The 18,728-nt window shown below is 53.3% G+C and overlaps 6 non-coding genes across 6 annotated transcripts; 3 read left to right on the top strand and 3 right to left on the bottom strand.

The window, feature by feature from the left end:
* Positions 1–882: 882 nt before the first annotated feature.
* Positions 883–954, bottom strand: TRNAP-CGG (transfer RNA proline (anticodon CGG)). The gene has a single exon. It is a non-coding gene; the product is annotated as a tRNA-Pro (tRNA).
* Positions 955–8,745: 7,791 nt separating this feature from the next.
* TRNAK-CUU (transfer RNA lysine (anticodon CUU)) lies at positions 8,746–8,818 on the bottom strand. Its single transcript has one exon. It is a non-coding gene; the product is annotated as a tRNA-Lys (tRNA).
* A 210-nt stretch (positions 8,819–9,028) lies between these two features.
* Positions 9,029–9,100, top strand: TRNAP-AGG (transfer RNA proline (anticodon AGG)). Its single transcript has one exon. It is a non-coding gene; the product is annotated as a tRNA-Pro (tRNA).
* A 2,956-nt stretch (positions 9,101–12,056) lies between these two features.
* On the top strand, positions 12,057–12,129 carry TRNAK-CUU (transfer RNA lysine (anticodon CUU)). The gene has a single exon. It is a non-coding gene; the product is annotated as a tRNA-Lys (tRNA).
* Positions 12,130–15,163: 3,034 nt separating this feature from the next.
* TRNAP-UGG (transfer RNA proline (anticodon UGG)) lies at positions 15,164–15,235 on the bottom strand. Its single transcript has one exon. It is a non-coding gene; the product is annotated as a tRNA-Pro (tRNA).
* Positions 15,236–16,329: 1,094 nt separating this feature from the next.
* On the top strand, positions 16,330–16,402 carry TRNAK-CUU (transfer RNA lysine (anticodon CUU)). The gene has a single exon. It is a non-coding gene; the product is annotated as a tRNA-Lys (tRNA).
* Positions 16,403–18,728: the final 2,326 nt, after the last annotated feature.

Below are 18,728 nucleotides of genomic sequence, written 5' to 3'. Positions count from 1 at the left end.
GTATTAAAACAACATATACTCAGACTCTTGATTTGTGAAAAAGTTTGCACTACAGATCAGTGGCAGAAAAGACCATCTTTTAAATAAATCCTTCTGAATCAGAACTGTCCCCGTTTAACAGTTGGTGAAAGTAAGGCTGCATGGCTAAGCGTCTTGTCCAGAGCCCAGAATCCGGGCTGGGAGGATGCCACACCCCCCTCCTCCCCCGTGCTGTGGTCCCTGAACCGGAAGGAACAATCCTGAGCTCAGTCAGCATTTGGACCCAGGATCTCTATCCCCCACAACCAGAGTCATGCCTCTGGCTCAGCGCGGTCCATTATTGCAGGCCACAAATACGAGCCGCATCTTCCAATTAAAATTTTCTAGTAGCACATTAAAAAATAATAACAATAAGTAAAAAGAAACAGTTAAAATTAATGGTAATAATATATTTTATATAACCCAGTATATCCAAAATATCATTTCAACACGTAGTAAGATAGCTTACATTTCTGGGAACGCGTCTTCAAAACCCGACGTGCATTTTACACTTAGAGCAGCACATCTCAGTCGGGAGGGCGGGAGGAAACGTGTCTGCGCGGGGAACGCCGTAGGGGGTCACAGAGTGGAGAGGAGCTGGGCGCGGGCTGGGATGCTCCTGCGGCATACGCAGGCGGGCTGAGTGCGAAGTTGATTGTGGCTCCTCCGTACCCGAAGGGGCCGGCCTGTACCCCGAAGCCCCACCGCTCGCCCAAAACAGCCCGTACGCAGCAAGCGGTCTGTCCCCTTCTGGTCCCCGGGTTGGGCCCGAAGCGGAGCGCAATACGCCAGGTGGGATGAGAGCCCATCCTGAACTCGATGTTCCCGTGTAAAATAAGGCTAGAGAGCCGGGACGCATGCCTTGGGCTCGTCCGGGATTTGAACCCGGGACCTCTCGCACCCGAAGCGAGAATCATACCCCTAGACCAACGAGCCTCGCACACAACAGCACCTTCTAACGCTTCCCCCACAACTGTTTGTATCGCGCGTGGCCCCGGTTCATTCCCGGATAGGCTGAGCCGCTCCTGGAAACCAGGCGTGGGGCTGAGCGCTGGGGTGACCGTGGGAAGACCCTGTGGACCTAGGTGGGCAGAGGCAGAGCAGCCCAGTCCCAGGATGATGGATCCGCGGAGTCGGATCGATTCCTGCCCCCAGGGGAGTGGGGAGCATATTGTGGGGGAGGGAAGACGAGAGGCTTGGATGAGCCGGAGGCCCCGAGCTGAAAGAGCACTCCCTCTGCAGGGGAACCCGAGGCTTCAGGCGGTGCCGGCTGTGGGGACTGTGGATGGTGGCTGGGGAAGAGACCAGAGGAAGGGGACTGGCATCAAGTAGGTGTGTGCCCTCGAATCTCTTGAGGAGGAAAGGGGAAGGAAGAGGTGATGGTTCCATGTTATGCGCCCAGCTCCAGGGCTGCCAGTCTGGGCGCGGGGGAAGGAAGTGCCCGCCAGTAGCGGGTTCTGGTTCTCCCTTATTGATCCCCAAGCCGCAGGGGGTTGGCGACAACCCCCTTGGGAGCCTTCCGCAGTTCTGAGAAATTGTTTCCGTGGGAAAGGTAAGTCAAGGCAGGGTAAACAGTTTAGGATTGGCTAGATTGAATAACTCGGTATGATATGGGACATAGTGGCTGTCCCTAGTTGTCTGGTATCTGACCCTGGTGATTTAGGGCAGGGGAAATACGGGTTGGTGTATCAGGTAAGGAGGTAGGTGGGTGGGCATATGGACTCAGAATTGGTTGGTTTGCATCTGAAAGGCCTATTAGCAGGCAAATTGTTTACTATCTCTAGGAATTAGCTAGCTGGGGAGCAGGGGCAGTCTCCTCAGCTAGCAAGTTCCCCACCCCCAGATGTCAAATCATAGAACACAGAAAATAAAAACCAGGTGTGATAATACAGGTGTGAATTGCATCAAGTGTTTTTACAAACATTTATGAAGATCATGTGACTTTTCTTTTTCAGTCCATCAATATGATTGACTACTTTGACAGACTTCCTTGAGCATAAAACCAACCTTGCATTCCTGGAATAAATCCAGCTCACCCTTATTTTACTGCTCCAATCTTTTTAAAAGAAGTGAGGACAATCATGCTGGGGAAGCGATGGACCTTTCTCCCTGGGAAATGCCCAGGCTGGCTAATTTGAGACAGAAGAAGGTGCATTGGCCCCCAGCTCAACCCTGGCTCTGCAACTCTCAGAGGTTGGGTCACGTGAGTTTGCTCCTTAGTGACTTACAGGTAGACCCTACACTATCGGGAGTTGTCACACAAAGGAAACTTTATTTGCAGCAAATAAGGAGATCGTGGGGAATAACTTCTAAAGCCATGACTCCCCAAGTGGGGGTGGGTGGGTTTCCTTTATTTAGGGTTAGGATGAATATTCAGAAAGAGGAGTTTTGTTCCCACGTGTAGGCATGTAGAGGAGGACAGGCATAATGTGTCGGTGTACTTAGAAAACATGACTATACTGTGTCCTATGTTATGCTAATGAAGCCTGTGCTCCTCCTGGGAGGGGGGAGAGTGTAACATTATAATGAGGTAGAGGTCACTGCCATATGCTCCATGGTCCATCTGCACAGGTGTGAGTCAGTGGTGGAGCTCAAACTGGTCTAGGCTGGCTGGAGCTCCTGGCTGTCACTGGGAGTCTTGCTGGTGACAGTTTTAACGTCATTAATCCTTTGGGGCAGTTTCACAAACTGACTAGAGGCTTTCCATCAGGATGTGGGGCTGGTGCAGTACCCACAGCCAGTTGTCCCAGCCTCTGGCCCTCCCACCTCTGTCTCTGCACCTCCACCCCTGCCTCTCCTGGGAAATGGACCCAGAGCCACTCTAAAGCCCCTGAGATTTAGGTTTGAATCCTGCTCCAAGGTCATACCTTGGCTGGTTAGGGCTCCATCAGGTATTTTAGAGGACTGGGGATGTCACCTGCATGGCTGTGAGACAGAGAAATTAAAGGGACCCCATGAAAAACCACTTTTTTCACTCCTTTTCCTGTTTCTATTCTTGATAGGACCCACACCTCTGCCTTATACACACCTTATAAGACAGATAATGTATGTTCTCCTTGTGAAGGTCAAGGAGTTAATTATTTCTTTGGAGTCTTCTAGCACAACAGATAACATCTAAGGAGTGAAACTGTGCCCCAAGGGGAGTTGTCATGAATGTTTTCCAAGACCACTGACTCATCAAGACCCCTGGCTTCAGGGCATAAGCGACTTATGGGGAACCTTTAAACACTCCTCTGTGTTCTGGATGCCTGAGAAGACACATGCATGGAACCACCTCAATAAAACCCTAGGCCCCAAGCAAAGACAAGACTCACTCTTCTTTCCCTTCTGTCTACCGGACATTCTGTCCATAACTACTCTATGTCTTCAACAAACTCTGCTCTCACTTCCTCTCTGCTCATGTTTGGTTTCTATGCTGCATGAAGCCAAGGACCCTCTTGGCTGGTCCTGTGAGACCCCCTCTGGGTCCAACCTGCATCAGTTGCATTCGTGCACATGGAAACATCTGGCTCTCCACAGCCCAGGTGCTATGGAAGGTCTCCAGGTTTCTTCTCACAGTCTAGGGATGATCAGACAGACCCTCCTGGGTGCAAAAGTCCGGTTGCCCCCGCCTGTGAATTCTGTTATATGACCCTGAGCATGAGGGCTGGTGGGTCCCCCATGCTTCCATAGCTCCAGCCCCTCCCCGTCTCTCCAACCCATCCCCACCACCTGGGAAAGACCAGAGCCCTGCCCCTGATCCCAGCTGGGAAAGACTGCATTGGGACCCGGCAAGCTGTCCTTGGTCTGTGATTGAAACTCAAGGTAATTTTCACATGACTGAATTCCTTGCACTTGTGAGGGAACTGGGGAGAGGGGAGAATTGCAGTCTGTGCATCTCTAATGAACTCAGAAGCCCAGAATCAGGAGGCAAGGGATTTCACTCCTTTATATTTAATTCACATCTGCACCCACTCTGGGAAGGTCCAAGGAGTCAGATCCAAGGACCACATCCACTCCAGGGGACCAGGCAATTGGGCAGTCCTAGTCTCCTCAAAATAGTTAGGAAATATGCTCACCCATGGGGGGGGCGGGGGCGGGGGCGGTAGAGGGCATCTGAGTGTGCTGTGTGAGAACCCTGAATTGCAGGAATGACTCCCCAGAGCTATGCTATTCCTGCCGTGCATCCATGGACTAGAAACACACTAAAATCCCATAATGCAAAAGCAACTCAGGTCCACAATCTGTGTGGAAGGGACTAGATTCAGAACCCTTCCTGAGCAACTCTAATGCCTCACCTTCTCCTGGTCCCAGGCTGTGGGTCTTCCCTGGCAGCTGCAGGTCCAACACAGGGATTTGGTCTTTGGGTCCCCCCGGAATTAGGCCCTGAAATCTGAGTTGTGCTAACTGCTTGCCTTAAGGTTAAGGCCTGAGCACCTGAAACCATTACTTCTATTCACCTGGGCTTGTAAAAAGCTATGTGCCCAATGTGGGGCTCAGACCCACGACACTGAGATTAAGAGTCTCATGATCTACCGACTGAGCTAGCCAGGCACACTACCTTTATTCTCCTTCAAAGGGAAAGGTGGGCAGTGCTGGGGCAAGAAGCCCTCTCTCCCACTGAACTTCCCCATGATCAGTGCTGTTTCCAGTAGGATTTCCCCTGCCTGAAAACTGTCTGAGAACCTCAGAATTGAAAGCTGTGAGGGGGTGGGACCACCTGGCCTGAAATTCCGGGACATGGGCATGAAAGGAGGCACGCTGACACAGAGGGACAACAGAAGGAGGTCCAGGGGCCCAGTGGCACTGGGAAGCCGGTTCCTGGGTGGCACCGAGTCCCCAAAACTCCACAAGCCCTTTGTCCAGGACCCCACACACTGGCGAGGGCAGTGCTAAAGCGCCTTCTTCCCTCCCAGCTCTGGGGTGGAACCAAGGCTTCCCCACAACCGTCCCACCCCTCAGGTGGGACTCGGGAAGCTCTGCACCCTCTTGCAGACTGGGAGGACAGGGTAGTGGAGGTCAAGGTCACTAGAGGTAAGTGGAACAAGGTGCCCTTCTCTATAGTGGTCCCCAGAGTATGAGTCCCCCTGGGCCTCTGGGTCCAAATCCAGGAGGAGTCTTACTTTCAAACTCCCAACGTCTCCTCCCCCGTCTCTACTCCGCATACCCTCCACCCCACCCCACGCCTGGCTTTGGGGCGGGCAGTGGAGCGTGAACCAGGAAGACCCAGAGGACCTGCTGCAGGGGAGGCCCCCAGTGCCCTGGGGCGGAGTGGGGGGGGTTACTGCGCAAGGTCCGGTTGGAGCCACCTCTTCCTTTCCAGTCGGTTTCCAGAACGACCGCCCATCCACGAGGGAAAATGGGCGCGGCGCCTCGAGGCCCCACGCAACCATCCAGCCAGGGATGCCACCGCGGGGGGAGGGTTGCCGGACTGTGCCCAATGCCGGGACAAAGAAAGGGATTTCGGGGGACCCAGAGCCGCTCAGGGGCTTTGGGGGCTAAGCCCACAAGAGGATGGGCTTGGCTGAAGCCAGGAGCCTCTGAGTCTGCCCCGGACCCTAGTCCCCCTTTCTGTGAGCGGAGGAGACACAGCTTTGGCGCGAGGCTCACAGCCCGGGCTTCCCCATGGGAGGGCGGGACCGCCCTAGTCTCCGGTTTGAGTCCCCCAGGGAACCTCCAGGCGGTCCTGGAGCCACCCCCGCCCCCCAGCTCCAAGGCGGCCCAAGTTCCTGAGCCTCGGCCCTGGAGGGAGTTCCTGGTGACAGAGGCTCTGGGGATAACTGATCCTTGGGACTCTGGGCCTGGCAGTATCGAACCTAGCTCTTTTCTGGAAGGTGAACGGAATCCTCCCGCCACCAGGTGGGCATCTGACACACTGCTGTCCCTGGGCCAGGGGAAAGCAAGTGGACAGAATCAAAAAGAGAGAATGGGGTCAGTTTGGATCTTTGGTTTAGGGGTATGATTCTCACTTTGGGTGCGAGAGGTCCCGAGTTCAAATCCTGGACGAGCCCTTTCTGGTTCTTTTTCTTTTCCAGATGGTCAGGTTGTTGCCCCCTGAGGGGGCCAAAGTCCACCCAAGGCCAGGAAGGAACAGGGACCCAGAGACCCATCATTACACATGATGGGGATTAAAACCCCCTCCAGTCTGCAGAGCAGGCCTGGACCTGCACTTGCCCTCTGCTTAGACTGTCCCTGTGTCCTCCCCTCCCTACCCCTACCCTCATCCCCACCATTTGGCACGGAGCATGGGCAGGGGAGGAAAGACAGATGTTGTTTCCCTTGACAGCAGATCCCAGCATTCTGGGATGGAGGGAAGCTGCTGGGCACAGGGTGCCCAGCACTGGGAGCATCTCCAGAGGATTTGTCTTAGAACAAGATCCAGAGTCGGCATCCCGGACTGCAGATATGAGGGCACACTCGTCCCTGGCCAAGCCCTGTCTCACCCATGAAGGGATATTGAGTTAGTATGTCAGACAAGTGAGGGAGAGAAGTTAGAGCCACCAAGGATCACCAACTAAAGGCACTTTTTTTTGGCCTAAGGATGTTGTTCTTGTTTTAGATGTGAGAGGTCCTGAATTCAATCGGAAGAGGCCTCCTTTGCTGAAGTAGGCAGTGTGGGGCCTAGCTGTGGTGTTTTTTCAGACCAAGAGGGAGGAATACCTGGGGTTTTGAGCCCTCAGTATTGGGGATGGCTAAGCGGTTGGCCTGGGTCAAGGTGTCACTCAGACATTGGCAGGACCCTCAAGTGGGACTGGGCTCAGGGTGCAGCCACTTCCAAAACAATCACCCTAAACCTCCGCCCAAGGAACCACCAGCATGAGCTTGCTCGGATGCCGGCTACTTCTGTTCCTAAAGCACACAACCTCTGTCCTCAAGGTGATGCTTTTGGCTTGGTTCTGTGGTTCCCAAACTGTGTCCAGAGGTACCTTTATAGTATTTTAAAATTCCCAGGGATATCTTAAAGTTTTGAGGGAAACAGCAATACTCATCCATCAGACACTGTATTCTGTGAACTACTAGCTCAAGGCAGTTGAGTTTCAACTTTTGACAATGCTGTATTTTTGCAAAGCTGGGTTTTCTGGAGTATCTGTGTAAGCAGTGCAAGAAAATTGACGTGGAATAGGAACTCAGAGACTAGCCATCTGATTCCAAGGCTGGAGAAGCAGTACAGGGCCCACCAAGGGCACATATTCCAGTAAAAAAGAATTATTATTTAAAAAGAATGTAGGGGTGCCTGGCTGGTTCAATCAGTAGATCATCTGACTCTTGATCCTGGGGTTGTGAGTTTGAGCCTCACATTGGGGGTAGAGATTACTTAAGCAAAATTTTTAAAAAATTTAAAAGAATATAAAATTACCATTTTTTTCAAAAATGTACTGTACAGGGTTGAATGGTATTCTCCTAACATTATGGCCGCTCAGAACCTCAGAAGGTAAGGTCTTTGCACACAGAATTAATGAAGGTGAGATCATCCTCGAATAGGGTGTGCGCTGGCCCAATGACTGGTGTCTTTATAAAAAGATGATATGATTATATGAAACACAGAGGCTCATGGAGAGAAGAAAGCTATATGATAATGAAGGCAGAGACTGGAGTGATGGGCCCTTAAGCCAAAGATGGCCCGAGCCACCAGAAGCTCGAAGAGGCAAGGAAGGGGTCTTCCCTAGAGTCTTTAACGAGAGTGGAAAGGGTGGCCAGATGATACCTTAACCTTAGACTTTGGTCTCCAGAAGTGCGAGAAAACACATTTCTTCTGTTCTAAGTTGCTCAGATTGTGGTAACTTGTTATGGTGGCCATGGGAAACTATCAGAGGTACTGGGTTGGTAAGACTTTTTTTCCCAAAAAGCGACTAAGGTGTATGGACCTAAGTACCCAGTAAACTGAGCTTTCTTTAACCCTAAAAACACCAGGAAAGATTCTCGAGACTAAGAGTGCCCTGAAGGGAGAGATGTGGAGACTTCTGGTAGGAGTCCCAGCCACAGGACCAAGACCTGGAGCTCCAGTGTCCAGGGGAGGGGTGAATCAGCTGCTGTGGTGTCTCCCCCAGAGTAGCCTCAGTTCCCACCAAAAAAGAAAGAAAACCCGGTCCTATCAAACACTGAGCCAGGCCTTTTTAACAGCATAAACTGTTGCAAGAGAATACAAGAAAGTCAGCTGATGGGAACCCTATACCCTCCTTCTCAGACCTCTCCCCCAAAATGGAAAACAAAACTCCCCCCCTCCACTTCCCTTTCACTGGGGAGAGTGGAGCAAAGTTCAGAAGCCCTCTAAATGAGAGGCCACTGACCTCCAGGTCGGGATACGGGAGGGAAATTCTGAGCAGTCCCTCCTAAGGCACTGGGGTGGTCCTGCTTGGGAGCTTCCTCCTAGGAGCCCCACTCAGGACCTAGAGAGTCGTGCCCCCTCCTCACACCCCACAACACACACAGACTTGGAGCTCTGGGTTTGAATCCTGTTCCTCAGTCAAATGTGGCGGCGCAGGCATTCTCAAATTACTAATCTAAGAAAAGATACAGCTATGTGTCTTCTCGGGCCAGGTATTCAAATGCTGGCTGGAGGCCCCAAGTATTTACATTGCTTCATTCAAGCACGGAGAAGGTACGAGGCTTCGGAAGGCCACATCGAGTTGCAGAAGTCTCTCTGGAAGCATCTGCCACTGGCCTAGGTTGTTAAAACTTCTGTAAATGATAGGAAATAGTTTCCTTGCATTGAGTCCTTTTAAGGCCTCTTTAGCAGTCAAAACCGCACGCCCGACGTGGGGCTCGAACCCACGACCCTGAGATTAAGAGTCTCATGCTCTACCGACTGAGCTAGCCCGGCAAAGACACGAGCTCTTTCTACCTCCCTGCTACTCTTAAGTATCAAAGGCAAGTACTACAAAAAGAGGCCAAGGTGCATCCTGCCTCCGGGGGGGTGGTACGGGCGCGGGGGCCGGGGAGCCGGAGTCACTTAACCACTGCGTGGGGGAAGGCGATTAACTAGGGTGTGAATATAACTAGAAACAAGTAGAAATAAACAACGACTAGGGGTGGCTCGTTGGTCTAGGGGTATGATTCTCGCTTAGGGTGCGAGAGGTCCCGGGTTCAAATCCCGGACGAGCCCTAGCTTTTTTTCTTTCCACAAACGCTCCCGGAGCCTCCCAGGGCCACCTGCAGGAACAAAATCGGCCTGATGTACCACCGCCCACTCAGCGCGCTACCCCAACTGGAAAGGCCAGAGTTCCTTAATCTCTGAGGCCTAAATTTGAGCTCCACATTGAGTTTAGGGAGCCGAGGCCTGCAGAGAGTGATCTCCAGGAGCAGCCAGACCACAGGCACGTAGGACGCCGCAGCTTCCGCCCCGGACTCCCTCGCCCTTCGCGCACCCCCTGCAGCTCCTGCACTCCCAGGTGGTTTTCCCTGCCTGGCCACCAGGGGGAGCGCTGAGCCAGAACGGCTGGGCTGAGAAGCCCGGGACCTTCTCCCGCCCGAGGGGCAGGAGGACCCAGACCAGGCCGGGAAGCCCCCCAAATATGTTCCGGGTGAGCCAGACTCTGACTGACGCCCGCATTGCCCCTTGTGTTAATGACCAGTGCGGGTTCAGAGAGCCTCCTGGGACCCCCCCCGCCCCCCCAACCCCCCCCCACACCCTTCCCCGCCGTCCCACTGCAGAAGGGGAGAATAAGGCGACCGGGTAGAGCCTGCCCTGACCATGCAGCTCACGAAATGGACACTTTGACTTCAGCCCCAGGTTCTCCTCACCTCCCCTTTCCCTTTCTGGGACCTGAACAAAAACTGCAGGACCACTTCGGCCTGTGGCCCAGTGCCCAGCAGCAGCCTCGGATGCTGGGCTTCACTGCAGCCTCTAATGTTGCCCCAAAGTTCTCTTTGTCTGGTGGGCTGCCCCACCTCCCCCCAGCCAGGAGGTGACAGCAGAAGCCTCATGGGGAGCCTGAACTCTCATTCCTGCCTGGCAATCAGGAGGCCCCACCTTGTGTGAACTGCCCCCCCAACAAAAAGGTGGAGTCCTCTTCCACCACAGGGGCCCACTGTAGAATTATAGAAGACGTAAATAAGATCTAGAGTTTCAAAGCATAATAAGGAAAATGTCCAAGATGCAACTGAAAATCGCTGGTCATACTAAGAACCAGGAGAATCTCAACTTGAAGGAGAAAGGGTGCTTGAAAGACACGGACACAGATTTTGGAACTGTCTGAAAGGGAGGGGAGAGGTGGGAAAGAAGCCATCCTAAAAATGTTTGAAGAAGCTTTAAAGAACCTGCTTGAAACAAATTTAAAAGTTGAAAGTGTCAAAGAAACAGAAAATGTAAAGAAAAACCACATGGAAAACTTAGAGCTGAAGAATGCAGCAAATGAAATTAAAAGCCTAATGGCAAACACATGGACAAGACGGAAGAAAGAATCAGTGAATTCAGATAGAACGACAGAAACGACCCAATCTAAAGAACACGGAAAATAGACTTCAGAGGAAAGGAAGGAAGAGAAAGAGGAAGGAAGGAGGGAAGGACAGAGCCTCAAGGATTTGTGGAACTTTAACAAAGTATCTTATGTTGGAGTAGCTGGAGACCCAAAAAGAGAAGCAAGACGGGGCTAAATGTATTGGAAGAAATAGCAGTGGGACTTTATCTGTGTATTTCTTAAAATTATCTTAAATAGGCTCCGTGCCCAACACAGGGCTTGAACTTGCAACCCTGAGATCAGAAGCCACATGCTCTACCAACTGAGCCAGCCAGGTGCCCATGTCTGTGTAGTTTTTAAAAACAGACTTTGTTTTTTAGAACAATTTTAGGTTCACAGCAAAACTGAGCAGAAATACAGAGCTCTCACAAACTCTCTGCCCCTGAGTATGCACAACCCACCTTCCTCCACTTTTTTTATTTTAAAACACATATATTATTGCTTCACCCATAAATGCTTTTCACTTTTGCGGCGGGGGGTGGGGTGGGGTGGCGGCAAATATCTCTACAAATAAAGTCCCTTTGTTTTAAAGCACCCCTAGTGCCGTGCACACAGCCAACACCATTAAGGATGTTACCGTCTATATTCTCTCTTCCCTAGTCTGTGCGCAGGTTCCCTGCTGCCTCCTTTCTCCTCTCTGCACTTGGTTGGCTGCATTCGGGATGCAGGCCAGGCGTCCACACGGCAGTGGGTGGGGTCTGAAATCTCAGGGGATCCTCAGTAGATTCCCTGAGGCACACCAGCTCCAGAGCCTGGGGAAGGGGAGGAGCAGAGAACTGCTTGGTCCCACTCCCAGCCCGTTTATCTGAAGTTCCTCCTTGCTCTGGAGAGCAGGCCAGGACGGGGGCGCAGTGGGGGCTGCCCCCACCCAAACCCCACCTGGGGCTCAGGCCTGCAGACCCACAAGGACCGACCCTCTCCCTCCAGGGTCGCCTTCGCTTTCGACCCTAAATCCCGAGAGACTGGATCCGGAGGCAGAGAGAAGGAGGCGGGTGTCACGGCAGGCACCCCGGGGTCTCCAGAGCCTTCCTCCATCCACTGCCAGGTGGCAGGTTCCAGCAGCTCAGCATCGCCCGAGGGCCGACCAAGAAGGCGTGGGGCGAAATATATATTTTTAGAATTTTAAATAAAAATACATTGATTTTTAGATCATTCAAAGGAAGTGGGAGTTTTCATGCGAACAAGTGGAATCTGGTGGGTCTCACGATTATTTTAAGTACACAGGTTTGCTCGATTACATAAGGGAGGATGGGTCCCGTCGCATTTCTCCATCTCCATGCCGCACGTCCCTGGGTAGAGGGGTCCGCGGGCGCCAGTGGGCTTTGAGTCCCGTCCGCGCTGCAGCGCCCCCCGGCGGCCGCGGAGCCCACCTGTCTGTGTGTGGGTCAGGGTCGCGCCTCAGCCTCCACCCGCTCGGGCCTGCTCCCCGGCCGGGCGGGGACGCCGCCGATTCTGAGCAGTTCCCACACGCAGGGTGCCCGGAAGGGACTCCAGAGGTGGCCACGTCCCCGCCGTCCCCAGGACTGGCTCCGCCCGGCCATTTTGTCCCGTGCGCAGCGGATCACATTCTGAAACTCAACCACTGCGATTTTGTTTACACTTGCCCGACTAGCTCAGTCGGTAGAGCATGAGACTCTTAATCTCAGGGTCGTGGGTTCGAGCCCCACGTTGGGCGTCCTTTTGAACCGAGACTTTGTACAAACCTCTGGCACCTCTGCGCAATTCCTGGTATGTTTAACTTAGGTACAATCCCTTAAACGCACCAACAGTGCGGCTGGGGAGGGGCAACCTGTCATCTTGCCGAAGCCATCACAGGTGATGAATGACGTCCCCTCCTTACACTGGGTTCTCCAGCCGCTTTATTCCTCAAGTTCCTCTTTGAGGAAAGTAACCTTAGAAAGGGGTCTGTCGGAGATTGGGACCTCGCTATGAGAGAAAAGCCACCCATTCCAGTTTTCTCTTGGGTTCAGTCAAGGGAAGGAGCCAGTGGTATTACGTGCTCAGCCAAAGGACACCACGGCCGGATGCCACATGCACAGTCCTGAAGAGCTGAACTTTTACTAAGTTGTCCCTTTGGGGGTCAGGGTGTACCTGGGATTCCAGGGCATATCATCACTCAATGTGGGGACGCCCCCCAGTACAGGGGGCACCAGACTTATGAGTAGGTGAGGGTGACAACCTGGGTGGGCATGACCACATGTCGTGGTGAATGCAACACCACAATTGCTAAACACTCTCAAAAGTAGGGCTCATCTAGGATTTGAGCCTGAGACCTCTTGTAACCTAATTGAGAATTATACCCCTAGACCAACGAGCCACCCTTTCTGGCTCTGGCCTTGCTGGTTGGGGACTGTCCCTCTTTCCTGTGGGTGTTGGGAAGGATTTGATTCAGGTCTCTATGGACAAGAGGAGAATGGGGGTTGGGGGTGGTCAGCATTGCCACACACTAAGACTCCAAGTCAGCAAGTCCCCAGTCCAGGTTTTGGGGGTAACTGCTCCATTGCTCTTCCCCTCTGGTAGAAAACAGACCAACGCTTGGGAAAGCTCCCCCAGGTCCTCTGTCTGTCACCAGGCTAAGGGCTGGGGTCTGGAATGAAGCTGAGAGCAGGGTTTGGACACCCTCCCACCCCCACCCCAACGCTGCCCAGGGCAAGACCATACCCTCTCCCATAGGACCCCATCCTTCCCAAGCCACACACTGGAGGGACCCGCCGCTCTGACCTGAGCATCACCCCCACTTCTGCCAGGGATCTGCCTCCTGGGCTCTAAGATGCTCATCCCAGTGCAGGCACAGTCAGAAGGGAACTTAGGAATGGTGGGTGTTCAAATGTAAAGAAAGGATGAGGTAGGACATTAAGAAATTTGGGTAGCCCTCAGGGGGGATGTCCTGTCTTGCCACTGCCCATAACTGGGCTCAAAGTGCCTCTTTGTCTACTGAGCACACCTGGACACCTGGCCTTGGGGCCCAGACCTGATCCAGCCACTCAGGTCCAGCTGGGATCTGGGTCTGCTGCACACTGGGCCTGTCTCTGGTCCATCCACACAGGTCCAGACCCCACTTCAGCTCTGTTGGGGACTCCATTCATGCCTTGAAACGACTGGAAAAAGCCAACTGTGGGCTCCTTGGGGATTTGAAGCAGAAGGGAGAATGTGCTCTCCTCCACAGAGACCTTCCTCTGCTGAACCCCAGCTAAAACTAAATCCGGGGAAAGGGGTGCCTGGGTGGCTCAGTAAGTTGAGCATGCAACTCTTGGTTTCCACTCGGGTAGTGATCTCGGAGTCTTAGAACCAAGCCTTCGCATCAGGCTCTGCACTCAGGGGGAAGCCAGTCTCCTTGTCTCTCTCTCCCTCTGCTCCTCCCCGTGCTCTCTCTAAAATAAATAAATAAAATCTTAAAAAAAAAAGGCTAAATCCAGGGCTGGATGTAAAGATGGGGAGCAGACTCCGAGGGAGGGATGCTGTCGATTCAGAAGAGGATTTTGGAGAGGAACCATCCTGCTGGTGAGGGGGTAGTGGTTTCCCCTTACGGGATGGGAGTCTTAAAGCGTTCTGGCCACAGTAGAAGAAAGTGCTGGCCAGGGAGCTTGATTACCCCGTTACCTCCACCAGGCCTCAGGTCTGGAGAGGCCTCCCCTGGCGTCCCACTGGGCCCCAGGGTCTGTGCAGACCTGCTCCCTTCAGGGACTCCAGAATCAGGAGGCATAAGAGGGGTGCCACCCTGGGCTTAAGTGAAGAAACCAGGGTCAGAAAGGAGACCCCACCGGTCTGCACATGCAGCGAACTCTGCCTCTACTGCGGCTCACCTGGTAAGGGCTCTGTGCCATAATCCCCAGGCCGGATTTGACTCTGGGATTGAGATCAGGAAGCTCTTCCCAGACTGCGGGCCCCTGAAATTTCCACCAAGGCCTCCGGCCCTGTCCATATTAACCACGTCTTTTATTTTCTATACTCTGATACCTTGACATCAGAGCCTCGCTGACCCTGGAGGGATTTTCCTTCCCACGGTTGGCCAATTCTGAGAGATAGCAAATCCTCCTCAACAGGGCATTTCAAATGCAAACCAACCATTCCAGAGTCCACAGGCCCCAATCACCTCTTTCAGCAGGCTCTCACACTGGGGGTTACTATCCACCTGCCAGGGCCACCCCAAGGCCAGGAAACAGACAACTAGGGACAGAGCCTTTCTATGTTCCAGAAGCAGCTGAAGTTATCCACACCACTCCCCAACCCGGGCCAGGCATGCCCCTCTGCTTGAAAGCTGTGAGTCACAAGCCATTTTTTCAATGGCTGCATCTGCTGGGCTCACCACACTTCAGTAGTAATAAAACCTCTGGAAACACTGCTGTTCTTCCAGCGGGGCTGGGGTGCCTTGGGGGACCCTGCGCCCTTCTTGGCCCCAACACTAAGGCCGAGTCCTTTCCCATGCCCAATTTCCACTCTGGTTTACTTCCTTCGTCTGTGGAAGGTCCTTCTGGTAGCTTCTCAAGGAAAAAGATGTTTGCAAACGACCTTTTACACCCCAAAGCAAAAAAAAAAAAAAAAAAAGTATCCAGAGGAAGTTGGGTGGTCACCCCTCGGCTGGAGTCACCTGAGGCTCGCACAGACACCAGGTCTCCTGCTCTCGGAGAGGAAGACTGACTTGCCCGTGGGGGACCCAAGTTTCCTTTCGCCCAGGACCTCCCGCGCTTTCACGCACCGGTCCAAAAGGAGGGCTCGTCCGGGATTTGAACCCGGGACCTCTCGCACCCAAAGCGAGAATCATACCCCTAGACCAACGAGCCACCTTGAGGGTGTTCTGTTAACGCTTGTCCTTGGAGGCCTGTGCCCTGGGCTCGGCACTCCCATCCCCATGAGTCCTGGCTTCCTGATCCCTCGGGAAGGTGCACGGAGGGAGGTTTCGGTTTCAGTTCCAGAAGGGGACGGGGGTGCAGTGCAGCGAGGACCTGGGGGGAGGGAGAGCGCCGGCCCATTTGGCCCCAGACCCTCAGGCCCCCGGCCCCCGCCCGCAAGAGCACGATGGCCCCGCCCCTGCCGAGGGCCACCCAAGCAACCAGAGGAGGCGGCAGGTGACAACTGCGGAGGGAGTCTGTGTGGCCCGGGTGAACAGGGAGGTCTCTCATGGTGGACCCCAGCCCAGAAATTTCCCCAACGTGGGACCCAAGTCCAGGGCCCAGAGAATGAGGCTCTGCTGCCTCCCAACCGGCCAGCTCGGCCGAGCCTCCATCTCGGGGAAGGACCCCAGGGCTCCTGTCCTCAGTCGAGCCCCCCCTTGACCTGGACTCCGCCCCAGAAGCCCCTCCCAGCTGTGGAACGCCGATGCAGGGGTCCGAACTGGGGTCGGGGCTCACTTCTTCCTAAACGGGCAGCTGCACGAACGCTCCAAACTTTTACGCTCTCGCTTCTTCCCCTTGCGCTCACAAGGGGTCCAGCACCCACCTGGGGAGGAAGGTTTTCCCGGCTTGTCCCCGGGGCCAGGCCCTGGAGTCTTACTGATTCGCTTCTTGCTGTCCACTAAAAAGGGGGGACAGCTTGAAAGTGAGGGATCCTCCGTGGTCGGAAGCTGGCACCTCTCACATCCTGATCAAGGATCACACCGCGTTCCTTACCAGCCAGCTCCAGTGACGCTCAGCCGCACGCCCTCGTCCCAGACTTTCTGGCTCCCCCGAGCCGCTGGGCCACACAGACCCACGGACAGGACAGGACAGCAGACAGTGGCCTGGTGGCCCCCTTGCTCCTTGCAGAAAGGACCGCGAATTCAGTGTTGCAGTGCCGGGCAGGCAGCGCACAGGATCCGGGACCTGTCCTTAACCGGTTTCAGGACAGCAAAGTTCCGGAGTACCCCAGTTAGCCTGCGCAGCGGCACTGCCCCACACGTGCCCGGCTAGCTCAGTCGGTAGAGCATGAGACTCTTAATCTCAGGGTCGTGGGTTCGAGCCCCACGTTGGGCGTGGCTTTTGTCCCGATGATCCTAGGACTAAACAGGTGACTGGGTCTGTATAAACTAGAACCTTTACAAAGGGGAATCTGTCCCTGGTCCAGGGAGGCCAGGACCCGGAGAGCCAACCTCAAATCTCACCAAGGCAACTTGCTTCCATTGTTTATGTTCCATTATAAGTATTTTGTAATTTTAAAAATTTGAAATTTATGCAAAAGTTCCAGGTACAATACACACAGTGGTCAGAAGCCTCTCTGAAGAGTTCCCCTTCTAGGAACTTCCTTAAAATTGGCAAGATCTGGGCAGGGGCTAACCAGGCCAATCCAAGAATATCACCCAACATAGGACTCAAACCCACTAACTTACGCTGTTAAGTCTCAACTCTACAGGCTGGAGGAGAGCTACAGCAGACTTGGAGTGGATTTTCAGCTAAAGGTGGAACCTCATCAACTCTGGCCCTGATTGGGGACCTACGCGGGGCCCCATCTGTATCAAGGGGTGCTCCCCCTCCCCCACCCTCACCTTCTCCAATACTGTGCCCCCACCCAAGCTTCCCTCCCTGGTGGGCAGAGAAGAGGCAGTCTCGCCATGTCCCAGCTCCTCTCCCCTTTCTAAAGTAGAAAGAAAATTAGAAATCGTGGGATACTCTGAGTACAAGTTAGTGTGTCCACTCGTTGAGAAGCAAGCAGAGAGGGAACTGTGGGGTTCATTTCTGTGGAAGGGTAAGAAAGCCCAAAGGGTTAGCGACCCGGATCCTGAGGCTTGGCATCCGTGAGTCAGGATGTCAGTTTGTCTGGGTAATCTGGGTTTCCAGGGGTCCATTCCTCCAGGTATCCCTGCTGCTCTAGCAGGCAGCCTCTATAGGTCCTGGCTCCATGTCAGAAAATTCACGCTTCCATGGGGTTGGGGGGCTACGGAGTGAGGAGGCAGCTGCCGGTACCTCTTGGTGGCTGTGCCAGGGCACCCACCCATCCAAAAAAGACTGTACTGGGGGCCCTGGGTGGCTCACTCAGTTAAGCGACTGACTGGTTTCAGCTCAGGTCATGATCTCAGGGTTTTGAGATGGAAACCCCACCTTGGGCTCTGTGCTGAGTGTGGAATCCGCTTGGGACTCCCTCTCCCTCTGCCGCTCCCCACTGCTCACTCTCGATTGTGCTTTCTCTCTCTCAAATAAATAGATAAATCTTTAAAAGAGAGAGAGACTATATTTATAAGAGTTCTCCAGGGAAACAGAACATAGAAAAGATAGAAGAGACAGAGAGATGTTTGGATTGATTTTAAAGAATTGGCTCACAGGGTGGCCACTGGAAATTCCAGCAAAAGTAGATATTGCAGTCTTGAGTCAGAAGGCCTCAGAGGTAGCCTTTCTTCCTCCTGGGGAGCGTCTTTGCTCCTGAGACCTTCAACGGATTGGATGAGGCACACCCACATTGTGGAAGGTAATGTGCTTCACTCAAGTCTACTGATTTAAATGTTAATTGCATCAAAAAAAAAAAAAAATACCTTTACAGCAACATTTAGACTCGTGTTTTACCAAACATTTGGGCACCAGAGCCTGGCCAAATTGACATAAATTAACCATCATGGGGTCCTACTTTGTGCTAGGCTTCTTTCTTAATAACAGGGGATGCAAGGTACACAAGCTTACCTTCTACTCTGGGTATATCACAGTACCTGCCGGACGAGCCAACAGTCACTCCCAAGCTTCTCAAAGATGCTGGTTCCTCCCCTCCACTGTGCATGTGTTATTTCCTTGGTAAATGGCATTTCCTCCAGGCACTGCCAAGATACGCAGTCAGCAGCGGGTTTTTGCCCTGATGATGTAGGACCACTCTAGTGTGCCTGTGTCTCTGTCCCTTCGGATTCCTTTCTTCACAGTTTGCTGTGGCATTTCTCAAAACTCTACTTCATTTCAGGAAGCCGTACCAGCTGAGTATCATAACCAGGCGGAGGGACCCTTGCCAGGGTGTTAAGACTTGTGTCAAGGAAGAGTCCCATACAGATCATCTTTCCCTTTTCCAGCTTTTTATTCTCCCCACCCTGATCCAGGACACCTTACTGCTGACACGTTACCCAGGTAGTACGGTGCTCGGTTTAGAGGTCCCCTCCTCCTGAGCCGTGCCCATAATTTCTCAGTTGAGATGGAACCCCAGTATTCGGCCTGGTGGCCTGAAGGAGGAGTAGAATCCTGAAGAGATGAAACATTATCTCCTAAGTTTCTGCCTCATCTGAGGCTCTTCCCAGCCTTCAGGCAAGGGGGGTGGAGACCTGGGCCACATCTGCAGGCCCAGAGAGTTTGAGCCTCCATACATTGCCCAGCTAGCCCCATTCCAAGTTTC

This window comes from Eumetopias jubatus, unplaced genomic scaffold (assembly GCF_037043125.1).
Source record: "Eumetopias jubatus isolate StellerSeaLion01/CBP00866 unplaced genomic scaffold, mEumJub1_p1.0 scaffold_12, whole genome shotgun sequence".
NCBI classification, from domain to species: domain Eukaryota; kingdom Metazoa; phylum Chordata; class Mammalia; order Carnivora; family Otariidae; genus Eumetopias; species Eumetopias jubatus.
The sequence above is the reverse complement of the archived record's forward strand: the minus strand, read 5'-3'. Positions and strand labels throughout refer to the sequence as shown.